General features: G+C 61.2%; 1 protein-coding gene across 3 annotated transcripts in view; it reads right to left on the minus strand.

Moving 5' to 3' along the window:
• The window catches only part of CSNK1G2 (casein kinase 1 gamma 2), a 37,350-nt gene extending 25,257 nt beyond the window's left edge, over window positions 1-12,093 (minus strand). For 2 of the 3 annotated variants that reach the window (XM_084302936.1, XM_084302934.1), the window contains exon 1: window positions 11,862-12,003. The gene's annotated coding sequence lies outside the window, so the exon portion shown is untranslated. Of the gene's footprint in view, window positions 1-11,861; window positions 12,004-12,031 lie in introns of those variants that run through there. The other variant, XM_084302935.1, reaches the window with a different exon arrangement.
• Window positions 12,094-12,140: the final 47 nt, after the last annotated feature.

Consider the following 12,140-nt stretch of genomic DNA (forward strand, 5'->3'; position numbering starts at 1 on the left):
CCTGCAGGGCAAAACCCACCCTGAAGGCTCTGCCACCCTTCCTGCTGCCTGGGCTCATGACACAGAAGACAAGTGCCCGCAGGCACAGGACGTGAGCTGCATAAGAGTCGGCCCCAGGAACGACCGTGCCCTCGCTGCCCTTCCCAGCAGTGCAGGAGTCACTTTTTCTGCCATTTTGCTCTGATGGCAGGTTTGCGAGCAAGGCAAATTCCCCTTCCAGTGCCTTCCCGCCCACTCCTGGGGCTCGCAGCCTGCTTAGCAGTCACCAGGCAGCGGCAAAAGGAAGGTTTCTAGATAAATACACGGTTCTCACCCGGCAGCCTGGAACAACCGCTTCCATTTCACATCTCACGTCTGAGGCCAGAACACCTCCTCCTGTGCCACTGCAGCCTGAAATAAGGTTAAGACCATCTCTACCAGCACGCGGCTTCCCCAGCACTGTCCCCAAATACTCCCGTGTCCTCAAAAGCTAACACTTTTTTTTTTTTTTTTTTTAATAAGAGCAATATCAAGCACTGCTTGCCTTTCTCTTGACACAGCATCTTAGCGCGCATCAGGCAGCATGGACGGGAACAGATGTGAAAGCAAAGTTGCCGTCGGTTTCACAGGCAGCCAGACGAGAGGAAGGCTTTCCTCCCCTCCTCCTCCGCAGCCAGAGACGTGCCGCACCTTTGTGCTGCGGCAGCAGTGAGCTGCCCTGCCTCGTGCCAGGCAGCAGAGGCTGCAGTGCCTGCCCAGCACAAGGCAACGGCTGTGGGGCACACAAAGACTTCACCAGCGCACCCAGAGGCGTGGGCTTCGTGCTGCTGGCTGCTAAGAACTTTGGGTTCTCCCCTCGCTCCTCCAAACAGGCGGCTTTAAATGCACACGTGTGCTGAAGCCTCAGCGTGAGGTCAGATGGATGCGCAGCAAACTCCTGAGGATCTCAGAGCCCCAGTCTGCTCTTGCCACCAAAACAGGGCGAGGGGAGCACATCCCATGGCCCCAGCCCACTCTCCACATCATGCCCTTGGATCCTGCAGCCTCAGATCCCACACATGCTTCCTGCAGGCACTGAGGGATCAGCTAGAGCCAGGACAAGGCCTCCGCAGCTGTTCTCCAAAGGAGCAGGCATTTCCCAATCCCTTTCCTATCACAGAAGCCAATTCCTGGATGCCCACAGCTCTCTTCCCTTCCTTTCCTGCCCTAGGCCCAAGCTGGATGCAGGCTCCAGCCCTCTCATCCACCTGGGGGAGATTTCTTCCTGGCAGGACTGAACACAGTGCAGGGAAGGGCCAGCAGGCTCCCAAACTTGGCACTTTCTCCTTCCCACAGCACTCGGACAGGCTCCCAGATAACCTCAGGAGCCCACAGGCAGAGGAGACTGGAAACTGCAGCCCTCTGACACTCACACCACGGGTGTCCCACAGCACAGCGAGCTTGAGAACAGCTGGAGCAGGCTCAGGATCACTGAACAGCTCAGGGCATCTCCACTTGCTCCCAGCTTCCAGGGACCAGGAAACCACCATCCAGCAGCACACCGCTGAGATCGGGCCCTGGGAGCAAGCAGGGGAAGGGTGGGACAGTGCAGGGCAGTCAGGAGCCTGAGCAGCAGCGAGCAGCAGCCTGCAGCTGACGTGCCAGGGCACAACCCCACTCTGCAGGTGATGCTCGCTTCTCCTCAAAGCCACCATCTCTGGAGGGCAGGACATCCCTGCTGCCCACGCTACATTTGAGCACCAAGCCTACAGTAGGCTTTCTTCATGTCTGTGACCCCAATTTCTCAAGTGGCCACACGTGAGAGAACCCCTCTGATGGTTCCCTCCATGCTGCCAGAACTGTCTGACCAGAGCCCAGCTCGCTGGGGAGCTGCAGACAATCCCAGGCTGGGACGCTGCTCTTTCCAAGCGTGCCCTTACCACCCCAAACACGAACAAAGGCCCAGATCCATCGCACCACGTGGGACACTCCATGGGACATCCTCTCCACCAGGCTGCCTTCCACACCGTGCAGCTCCAGGGGCTGGGCACACAGCAGCTCCCCTCCCAGCTGAGCAGGGATCAGAGCAGCAGCATTGCCCCTTGGGTCTTCCCGGTGTTCCCAGACACAAGCTCCAGGGGTTTTCCAGATGGCTGACACAGCCGTTCGATGTCCCTTGGCTCCTGCACTACTCCTTGCAGCAGGCAGCTTGAGGTACTTCGCTGGGGAAGTGTGGGTACAGAAGAGGGAACCGAGGCACGCAGCTGCTGGGTGTTGCACAGAAGCAGCAGCACAAGCGGGAGGAAAGCCGGGTCCTGAGCACTGCCGTGCCCCGTAACCTCGCCTGCACACGTGGCCCTGCCACAGGGACCTTCCCTGCATGGGACAGCCTTGGAAACTGGGGAGAAAACAGGCAGATTTTTTCCAAAAGCCTTCTCCAACATTTCTCAGAGGCACGGTGAACAGCAGGGCTCCCCGGCCGCTCACAGGACTGGGGAGCAAGCAGCAGCGATGAGAGCCAGGCAGCACCGGGGGAAGGATGGCCACAGCCCGCTGCGCCTGCTGCCTCCGTGATTCGGGATCGTTTCTCATCCCATGGGGCACGGGAGCACGCTGAGCCCTGCGGGGCCTGCAGCGGGAAGGGCTTTCCAGAGGGGTCACCCCCAGCCATGTTTCACCATGGCAAAAGGGATCCCCGAGGGTGGACGGGAAACGTACGGCCAGGCTCCATGCGCCAACTGCCAAAGGCTCAGGCACGGCAAGATGTGTGCCAGGAGGCTTCCTCGGCCCATCTGGGACCGTCACTCCGGTGTCGTGCGTATCGCTCCCAAACCCCCGCTGTCAGCAGGAGCTGGGGTGGCAGAAGCACTTTGAATGGTAAGGGTTTGGGATTTTTTCCCATAACCCACATCCTTTTGACAGAACCAGGTTAGGAAGCAGCTGCAGCGGCAGCTCTGGGGTGGCCTTTTGCAACACGAGGCAGGGACGAAGGGGTGCCCAGGCTCTTCCGTCACCAACGTGCAGCTAATTGCAACTTCCCCAGCTCCCCTGAGGTCACACAGAAGGAGGGGATGGCACGGGCAATGGAACTGGAGGCAGGGTACAGGGGGTGTCACTCACTGGTGACAAGGCTGCTTCCATCCCTGGGCTGCAGAGCTGCGGCTCTGTCGGGCGGAGCTGTCCCACATTCGAGCAGGAGCCGCTTCTCCCTCTGCGCTCTTCCTCGGGCCGCTCGAAGCCCCACACGTTTCCTCCCCAATTACTGCCAAGCCTTAAGAGCCAGGAGGGGAAGGAGGAGGGTGGAAGGGAAAGCGTCGGGGGTGGTTTCACAGGGAAACCTCTCCCCTGAGCTGTTGAGCTCCCTGTGCTGGGATGCCAGCAGCGCTTCCTCACTGGAAACGAGCCACCCTGCCTTACGTGTGCTGCTCCCAGCTCTCCGCCCCTATGGGGACAGCCACCCCGGGCCACAAACAGGGCCCAGAGCCCAGGCCAGGGGCAGAAGGAGCAGCAAGGAGGAGCAGTTCAATTCACCTGTACTGCAAAGTACCGGGGGCAGCAGGGCACGCAGTAGCACAATACCCCCAGCTCACACACCAGAGTCGGCAGCGTCTGCAGAGGAGCAGTGCAGGAGGCATTTATCTCCCCACCCCCTCTGGTACAAGCCCAAGCAGCTCAGTGCATTGCACCTTTTTCCTTGCAACCTCTCTCTGAGGTACACAAGTGACCTGCTTATTTCACAGATGGGGAAGGGAAGCAGTGCGACACTCTGACGCGTTGCTGATCTCGCCGAGGAAAAGGGGGCAGCGAAGGATGATCCCCAACCTTCACCGCATCGCCCTCAGTCCCAGACAGACACCCCCAGCTGCTGCCTCGCAGGGAGGGATAAGCAGAGGGGTCAGAGACCCGCACCCCATTCCTGGACGTGCCGCAGATGGTTCAGCATCTTTTCACTCCTCCATCCCGCAGTTTCTCACCCAGGGAACTGGATTCACAACCCCGTACTGAGCGCCGTGACAGCTCCGTGGATGAAGGCCCCACTGTGGTTTGCCACCAACCTCCACATCAGAAGGGCATGTTCCAAAGGCTGCTTCTCACCTTCCCTCCCTCCCCATCTGTGAGCGTTTTACGAGATCCCAAGGCCAGGGCTGAAGCAGGAACACCACCCAGGTGGCTACAGCCAGGAAGGTGCTCACAGAGCCGCTGCTGGCGGGGAGACAAACCGCTCCGTGAGGTGACTTCCCAAGGGCTTCAGCCAAAACCCACCCGTCCCTCCAGCAGGTACAGCCGGTGCAAGCTTGCTGGTTCCTCCCTTTGCCTTCCCTGCTCACAATTTGCTTCTCTGGACCCTAATAAAGGGCTTAATTCGTAACGTCAGAGGATCACCTGCAAGCAGCAGCAGACAGGACGCCCCCAGGACCACCCAGTCCATCCTGCTGCCCTCAGCATTGTTTGTGTGCACAGCCCGAGCCTTCGCCCTCCGTTCTGGGCTCACACTTCCCTGACTTGTCCCAGACACCCCAGCCAACACACGCTCGCCCTTCTCCAGAGCACACCTCCCAAAAAAGGGAAACCCAAACCTTTTCTTCTCTTTCCGTGAGTCCATTACTCAGGTTTCTTGCTCCTGTCACCTCTTCCAGCCCCTGCAAAGTGCACTCAGCTCCCCTGGCCTCTCCATTCATCATGCAGCCAATCTGTGGCCCCAAACCCACCCACACTTTACAGAAGAAGAACGAGATGTCCCAGAGCAGCACAGTGCTGCTGGGTGCCCACCTGCGGTCAGCCTTACAGCACGCTCAGCGGGGCTTGCTTGCCCTGCATGGGACCACGAGCCCCTCCAAAACCTTTTACACCTGGGCTGCACCACCCGAGGGGCTCCAGGCTGCTGCAGCCACTTGGGCTGCCCGTACACAGCTCAGTTACCACCAGACGCTATCAGGTGCTTGCAGAGCATGCAAAACGAGGGAAAAAGTCAGTTTGCCACCTTCCTATAGAGTCACCCGATCCCCACTCCCCTCCCAACACCAGCACCCTGCCGGCTTCCAGGCTGGTCAGGGCTCCGATTCACTCTGACAAGAACATTTGCCTCCCCAGTGACAAAGCCATCAGGAAAAGCTGAAGCCACACTCAGAGCTGCCCCAGCTGGACTCTGCTCTCCGGATCACAGCTTCAGGTGGTGATTCAGGGCTGCCTGCAGGTCCTTTGCTCCATGGGAAGGAGGAAGTTCCCAACTGGGCAAAGCCCTCCTGGCTAACACCGTGCGCCTTTGATTTTGCTTCAGGAGTAAACGCACTCTTCTTTATCTATGCAAAGCTCCACTACAGCAGTCAGGGATGGCCAAAGGAACAACCATGAGCAGTGAACGTGCAGCTGGGGCAGAGACTCACCATGCCCCTGAAGGCCAGACTTCACGCCCAGCCCCAGCACCACTCAGCCTGCCTGCAGAAGCACCTGAGCCATGGCAAGGTGGGAGAAGAGCCGCAGGTTCCTCCCCGCCCCCGCTTCCTCACGGTGAATCCACGCTTTCCTTCGTGTGCAGGCCAGCACCGCCCCGCCTGATCCTGACGTACATCCCCGGCACCCAGCGCATCTCTGCAGAGCTGCTCTCTGCCCAGAAACGGGGACAAACCGCACAGACAAGCAGCAGCGAGCGCCCTTACAGCCTTACCGGAGCCGTGCACTCGTGGCGCGCTGCGAGAGGGATCACAGCGAGGTGAGTGAGGGCAGAAGCCACAAGCACCTCATCGAGCGGGTCCAGGGCACAGGAAGTCCTGCCATGAGCAGGATCCGCTGCAGAGGGTTTCACAGCTGCCAAAGACTACGGCAGAAGCAGCAGAGCGTTTCTTTTCTGCTCAGATTCTTCTATCAGGAAGTTTACACACGCTTCAGCCTGGCTGCCCACGCCGCCGGACGCTGCCCCGTTGGAAGGCAGCTCCGAATGCTCGCCTTGAAATCCCCCGGCAGCGTGAGCGGGGCCGTGCACGCAGACACACCCAGCGCCGCGTGCCCGAGCACACAAACATTTCCTCCCCGCTGCTCCTGCGCCGCAGCTCAGCCAGGGCCGCCCCGTACCTGCCCGGCCGGGCTGCGGGGAAGGCGGGCGGTTTTACAGACCTGTGAGCGCGGAGACGTGAGCACATTTCCTGTCGGCCCCCTGCCCCCCTCGAGCCGCCGCAGCGGATGTTCTTCTCTCCAACTTCTTCCTCAAGGCAAATATTTAGAGTCTAGCAGGCATTCCTCATCGCAGGAGCAAGTTAAACATTGGCCCGAAAACAACAGCAAGTGCCTTTAAACGCTTCTGGCTGAAGAAGCGTTGCTCTGGACTTTGGTTTCTGGCTCTGAACAGAAAGAGGAGCAAAGCACCAAGCGCTGCACTCCTGTCCCAGGAGCAGGCGGAATTGGGGCTGTCCCCACCAGGGCCACAGCAGGAACTGTGCCCTGCTTGTGCACTAGCACGCTTCAGGTGTCTGCTCTCTGAGCCCGCTGCAGCGCGTCCTCACGCCACGCACACGTTGTTTTGAGACGGAGAGAGCCGAGGAACCTGCTGGGAGCTGCGGGTGCCGCCCGGACTGCAGCCAGCCGTTCACATGCGCTGGTTCCCCTGCTCGGCCTGTGCTGCCTCTTCTCAAAGGCTGCCACCTTCCAGCCCGCTGCTGCAGGAGGTGCTCCGGGCTGAGACCACACAGCGCAGCGCAGCTCCCTGCCAGATGCACAGGCTCTTGCAGGAAAACCCCTCAGCAAGGCAGAAGCCTAAGTCAGTGAGATGGCAGGAGCAGACGGGACTGCCGAGCCAGCCTCACCTCTCCCACAGCAGCCCCACGATGCCCGGTCAAAATTGTGGCCAATTCCCCAAGAGAAAGCTGTCGCTGGAGACATTTACTGGCACACAGCTCAGGTGTGCCCGGACAGCGTGCTGCAGAACATCTCGTGTCCTACAGCTCGCCGCACCAATGTTAGCGGGATATCCGAGCTCCTTTCGCTCTCCTGAACTCGGTGCCTGCAAGGGGTACCCGGCTCTGCTGCCCCACTGCAGGCAGATGGACAGGGAGGGAACTGCTCCTGTGGCACCCCTCGGCATGGCCCCGCCACGCACCCAGCCGCACGGAGCCGTGGAGGTTGGCTGGGCTGGAATTCATCTCCCCGTGCCCAGACACCTCCTGCAGCACTGCAGGAACCTGCTGCGGGCTCCTCTCCCCAGATCCCCAGACCAGGCAGACACCCCCATGGGAACAGCACGCGATTCCAACCAAACCACCTGCAGGTTACCCTGGAGGAAGCAGTGACCCTGCAGCCCTCCGAGCACTTGCTTTTCCTTCCCCAGCCACGGAAACCCATGGAGCAATCAGCCCCGGCGATCAGGTTTGTGCAGCAATCGCCACGGCCCATGGCAGGGATGAGCCCATACCTGTCAGCACCGCTGACCCTGCGCCCACCAGAGGCGAGCGCTGCTCAGCTGCAGCCTCCTCCAGCAGGCAAAACGTGCCTGCAGCACCAGCGCTTGCTCTGAGCAGCGCCCTCGATGTTCTCTGTGCTGGGCAACACAAAAACAAGGCTTTGAGTAAAAACCAAAGAGAAGGGCAGTGAACGTGGCCGGACCGGGGGTGCTCCAGGCAAGCACTCCACGCGGAAGGTACCGGAAAGCACCTTCCTCCCCTGCACCAAGAGCACAAACTTCTTCACTTCCAACAGTCCACAAGAAAAAAAGGAGAAGAAAAAGGAGAAGAAAAAGGTTCTTTTGCACTGTTGTTTATACCTCGCGCTACCCCAAAAGCCAACAGCAGTGACATCTCCTACCTGGAGCTGCCGGGCGCTGGGAGCGCAGAGCCGTGAGCAGCACGGAGCCATTTCGCTGCCTTCTGCTTTCAGGTTGCATGGCCGCAGCCACCGGCGCCCAGCAGCCAGCCCCTCGCCCTGCCCAGCGCGCTGGGGGCACGGCCGCTGCTCCCGGCACCTTCCAGCCCCGGTGCTCGCAGGGCCCCCTCAGGCCCCGGTCCCCGTGCGCAGGGGCTGCGCAGCTCCTCCAGAAGGAAGCGTCACAGAACCCGAGGCCAAGCCCAACGTTAACCTCTGTTAATGAACTTAACATCCCCCTCAGGAGGGCAGAGCCTGCACATCGCCTGCCAAGCATCTCATTTGCCATTTGGCAAGTAAAAGCCAGGCCTCCCTCACGAAGCATTGCATAACATTAAATAACAAAGGGCTGCAGGACACTCTCTGGTTAGGAGCTGGGTAAAAATGAATGACAAAAAAAAAAACACTGCTCCTTTCCTCCAGCCTCACAACCTCTCTCGTGGCCCGGGAGGCCAAGGAGAGCCCAACAAACTCTCCTCTCCATGGGCCATGAAAGCGAGCACGCGCATCTCAGTCTGTGCAGCATTTTCAAACGCCCTGCAAAGTTTTGCCTCTGAGTTGCAGCTTCCCTGAAGAACCATCTCCTAAATCACAAGGCGTGGGATCACCTCGATGCTTCTCGAGCTCACTGCTCTGCTGCAACGCTGCCACTGCAGCCAACGGAAGACAGACAGACGTGTGGTTTTCCACGGGCTGCCTTTCCCCCAGCTCTCGCTGCACCACTTTTCATCCCCAGCACAGCAGCACCCTCAGAACCCACGAGGGGGTGAGGGGGGGAAATCCCAGCTCGGAACAGCTCGGGGTGGAGGCGAGCCTTGGAAGGGCTGGCCCAGGTTTCACCCCAGCTGCCAAAGCTGCCCAGCAGCTGGCAGGAGGAACCCTGGACCACCTCAGCCAGCTGGGTGCTGGGCTCCACGGTGTTTGTTTTTTTTTTTAAAAACCACTTCCTAGGAGCAATGCAGCACTGAATCAGCCTGGGGGCTGTGCAACAGGAGGTACTGCAGCCAGAGCAGGGATTCTGGAGAATCCCCCAGGAGATGGAGGGCAGCCAGTGGGGACCTGGGAGCCAGGAGGGGAGCCCAAATGCTTGGTGTTGGGCTGCTCCAGCAGAAAGTCACCTTTTAGTTTCCCCACAACCGAGCCCTGCTGCTTCTCAGCAGCGACAGTCCTACCGGAGATGCTGCCTGCCAGTAGGAAGTACAAACATCCATTCCAATAAAAACCAAAACTATTTATAAGCACACAGCTTTTCTAGCGGGAAGAGAACTTCTTCTCCGGCAGAACTCCAGAACCAAGGCGACTCCTTCCCCTTCGTCCCCTCCCAGGGCACCAGGCACAGCAGGACCAAGCAGCCCCAGCGGCTCCTCGCTACACCCACAGAGCTGAGGGCAGAGCTGCTCCCCGAAAAGAGCACCCGGAGGAAGCTCCTCATCAGCACGAGTCCCCTGCCCCTCAGCAGCACCACGAGGGAAGGGGGGGGTAACTCCAGAGGCAGCTGGAAAGGACAGGGGCAGCGCGAGGCACTGCAGGGTGCTGAGCACGCTGCTGGGAGAGAAGGGATGCCTCTCCTCTCCTCCCCAGCCCCGAGGGCTGCCCCTTTCTTTCCTCCAGACTTCCAGCAGGAGGTGCCGCTGGCCGAGGCTTCCCTGCGACCCCAGACACCTCCGGGTGCCCGCGGGGCTGCAGGTCCCCTGCTGCTCCCTTCCCTGGCTCACACACCCCAGGGCCAGTCCCTGCGGCTGCTCGGATGCCCTCAGACTGATGGGGGGGCGCAGCCAAGCACCGCTGCTCCCAGCACATGGCTTCTCCTCGCCAGGGGAGCTAGAAAAGCCACGGGGGGGAAGAGAAGGCAATCAGGCCCGAGGCCAGTAAACATGTTTATTGGCAGTGGCTCTCTCGGATATCATCTCTTCCAGCCCAGTGGGGCTGGGGGGGGTGGGGGGAAAATCCTGACTGTCCACAAGCGCAGCCCTCCTGTCGTTCCCATTGATCCGCTGAGTCACTCCCGTATTAGCAGTTTTGACAACACTCGGGCTGCACAGGAGCTCAGAAGCAGAATACAAAGCAAGAGGCGATGCGAAGCCTCTCGCCGTACCGGCGGCGGCATGGAGAAGCACTCGCAGGGCACAATTCGGAAACCTGCTGAACTGCCAGCGCCAACTTCCTCCTCCCCGCTCACTCCAAGGAGAGCTGCAACAAGAAACCCAAACACGAGCCACGCTGCCAGGGCAGCAACACCGAGCTCCATCCAGTGCCTCCCGAGAAGCTGCTGCTGCACAGGAGAGCCTTCTCCCCTGCAAGCTGCTACCCGCTGCACCCCGGCCATGTCGGTGCAGGTGCGGGGCGGCAGCTGGTTTTGCAGAGAAACCACTGAAGGGATTCCTGAGCCCTTGCAGGTTGTGCACTGGTGACCAGGAGGGCAAATCCCTGGGCAGACCGGCACACGAGGGCGGCAGTCCCTACGAGCTGGCGAGACGATGCCCCAGCACCCATGCCACCACGGACCCGAGGGAGCCGCGTTTGGGGCAGAGCATCCTCGCCCACACCACAACACTGCAACCCGCCTGGAGGCCCAAAGGTACCAAGCGGCGAGAAAATCACCACGGAACACCGCTCCTCTCCGCGACACCCCAAATTCAACCAAAACCAAACAAAGCTTTGGCAAGTGACAGCGGCCAAGCCTGCCCCGCCACGCGGGAGGCCTCTCCACACGATCCCCATGGAGGCCTCCTGCCCTAATTCACAGCGATTCTTTGTCAGATGCACTGGCAAACACCAAACGTCTCCTCCACGCTGTTACATAAGGCCTGATTTTTAAACCTGGCAGCAGTGAGGTGGGGGCACGCCGACAGGACAGCCCAGGTGAACTTCCACACGCCTCAGAACGTATTCCCAGATACCCAACCACTTGTTGTACGGCAGGAAAACAAATGGATTAGTCAACGAGGCAACTTCCCAGCCAGCAGGCAGTTTGTACAGAACGTGGCTGGGGTCCCGGTTACCTCCACCTTGTTTAAAACGAGCTGATTTCACAGCAGCTTGAAAGAGCTTTAACAAACTTCATTTTTAACTTCAGAAACACACTTAACGCGGCTGATCCCTGTGCTGCTCAGACCTCAACCATGCCTCCTTAGCAAAGGCTCGTTCCCCAACAACCCCCAGACACCTCCTTATTGCCCTCTCGGCCCGAGGAGCCCCTCAGTTCCCTCTGCCAGCCACCAGCCAGGAGCCGCAGGCCTCTGGTGGCAGCTCCCTGCTTGCCAGGCTGGCAGGGGAGAGCTGCTCCCTGGCTGCAAACCTCCCCCGGGTGCTGTAGGCACAGCCCGAGTCAGCTCGGCTGTGGCAGGGCAGAAGGAGGGCAGGTTATTTTCCCTGTTTCTCACATCCCTCCGCACCCGCTTCGCCAAAGGAAAGGAGCTATTTTAAATACCAGCCTCAGCACAGGCCCTTCCCCAAATAAACACCTCCCAGCCCCTCCGGAGGGAGGGAAGCCACATACAAAGGAGCCAACATCCTGCGAGGCCCCGGCTGCGGGGCAGGGGGACAGGGACACACCCGGGGGTGCCCCGCTACCGGCCCCAGCCCCACACGGCGCTGATTTGGGGAGGGGGGGAGGACAGACGGACAGACAGACAGGCGGATGGACACACGACTCCGGGGGACACCCAGGCCCCTTCCCCACAGCTCCAACGGAGGCGGCGCGGGGAGGAACCGCAGCGAGGCGGCCCCGGGCCCTCGGAGCTCCCCGGGCCCCTCAGGACCCCCCCGGGCCCCTCAGAGCTCCCCGGGCCCCCGCGAATCCCCGTCAGCCCCCCCCGAGTCCCTCCTCCCGACCCCCTGAGCCCCCCCTCATTCCCTCGCAGCCCCCTAAGAGCCCCCCTTACCCCTCCCCAGCCCCCCTTTAACCCCCTTAAGCCCCCCTCAGCCCCTCCTCACCCCCCTGGGCCGCCCTCCCCGTCCCCCTCAGCGCCCCTCAGCGCCCCGCTCCCACCCGGGCCGTGCCGCAGCCCCGGGGCAGCCCCGGCCCGGCCCCGGCGCCCCTCGGCGGCCGTTACCTCGGCGGCTCCCTCAGCGCCGGGCCCCGCAGCCGCTGCCCCGCGGCCGCCTCCCCATGGCGGCGCCCCCGGCCCGGCCCTGCCCGGCTCCCCTCACGCCGCCTCTCGCCTCCCTCAGCAGCGCCCAGCCAGCCACACGGCTACGCCGCCGGCGTAGGCTCCGCACGCACCCATGCGCCCCCCGCCAGGCCGCCGGCGCAAACGCCTTTCGTGAATACCAAACTCCGGAGCGGGGAGGCCCGGCGCAGCTCGGCGCACGCGCAGCGGCAGAGAGGTTGG

The sequence above is a fragment of the Netta rufina genome (genome assembly GCF_964035555.1).
Source record: "Netta rufina genome assembly, chromosome: 28".
Classification (NCBI taxonomy): domain Eukaryota; kingdom Metazoa; phylum Chordata; class Aves; order Anseriformes; family Anatidae; genus Netta; species Netta rufina.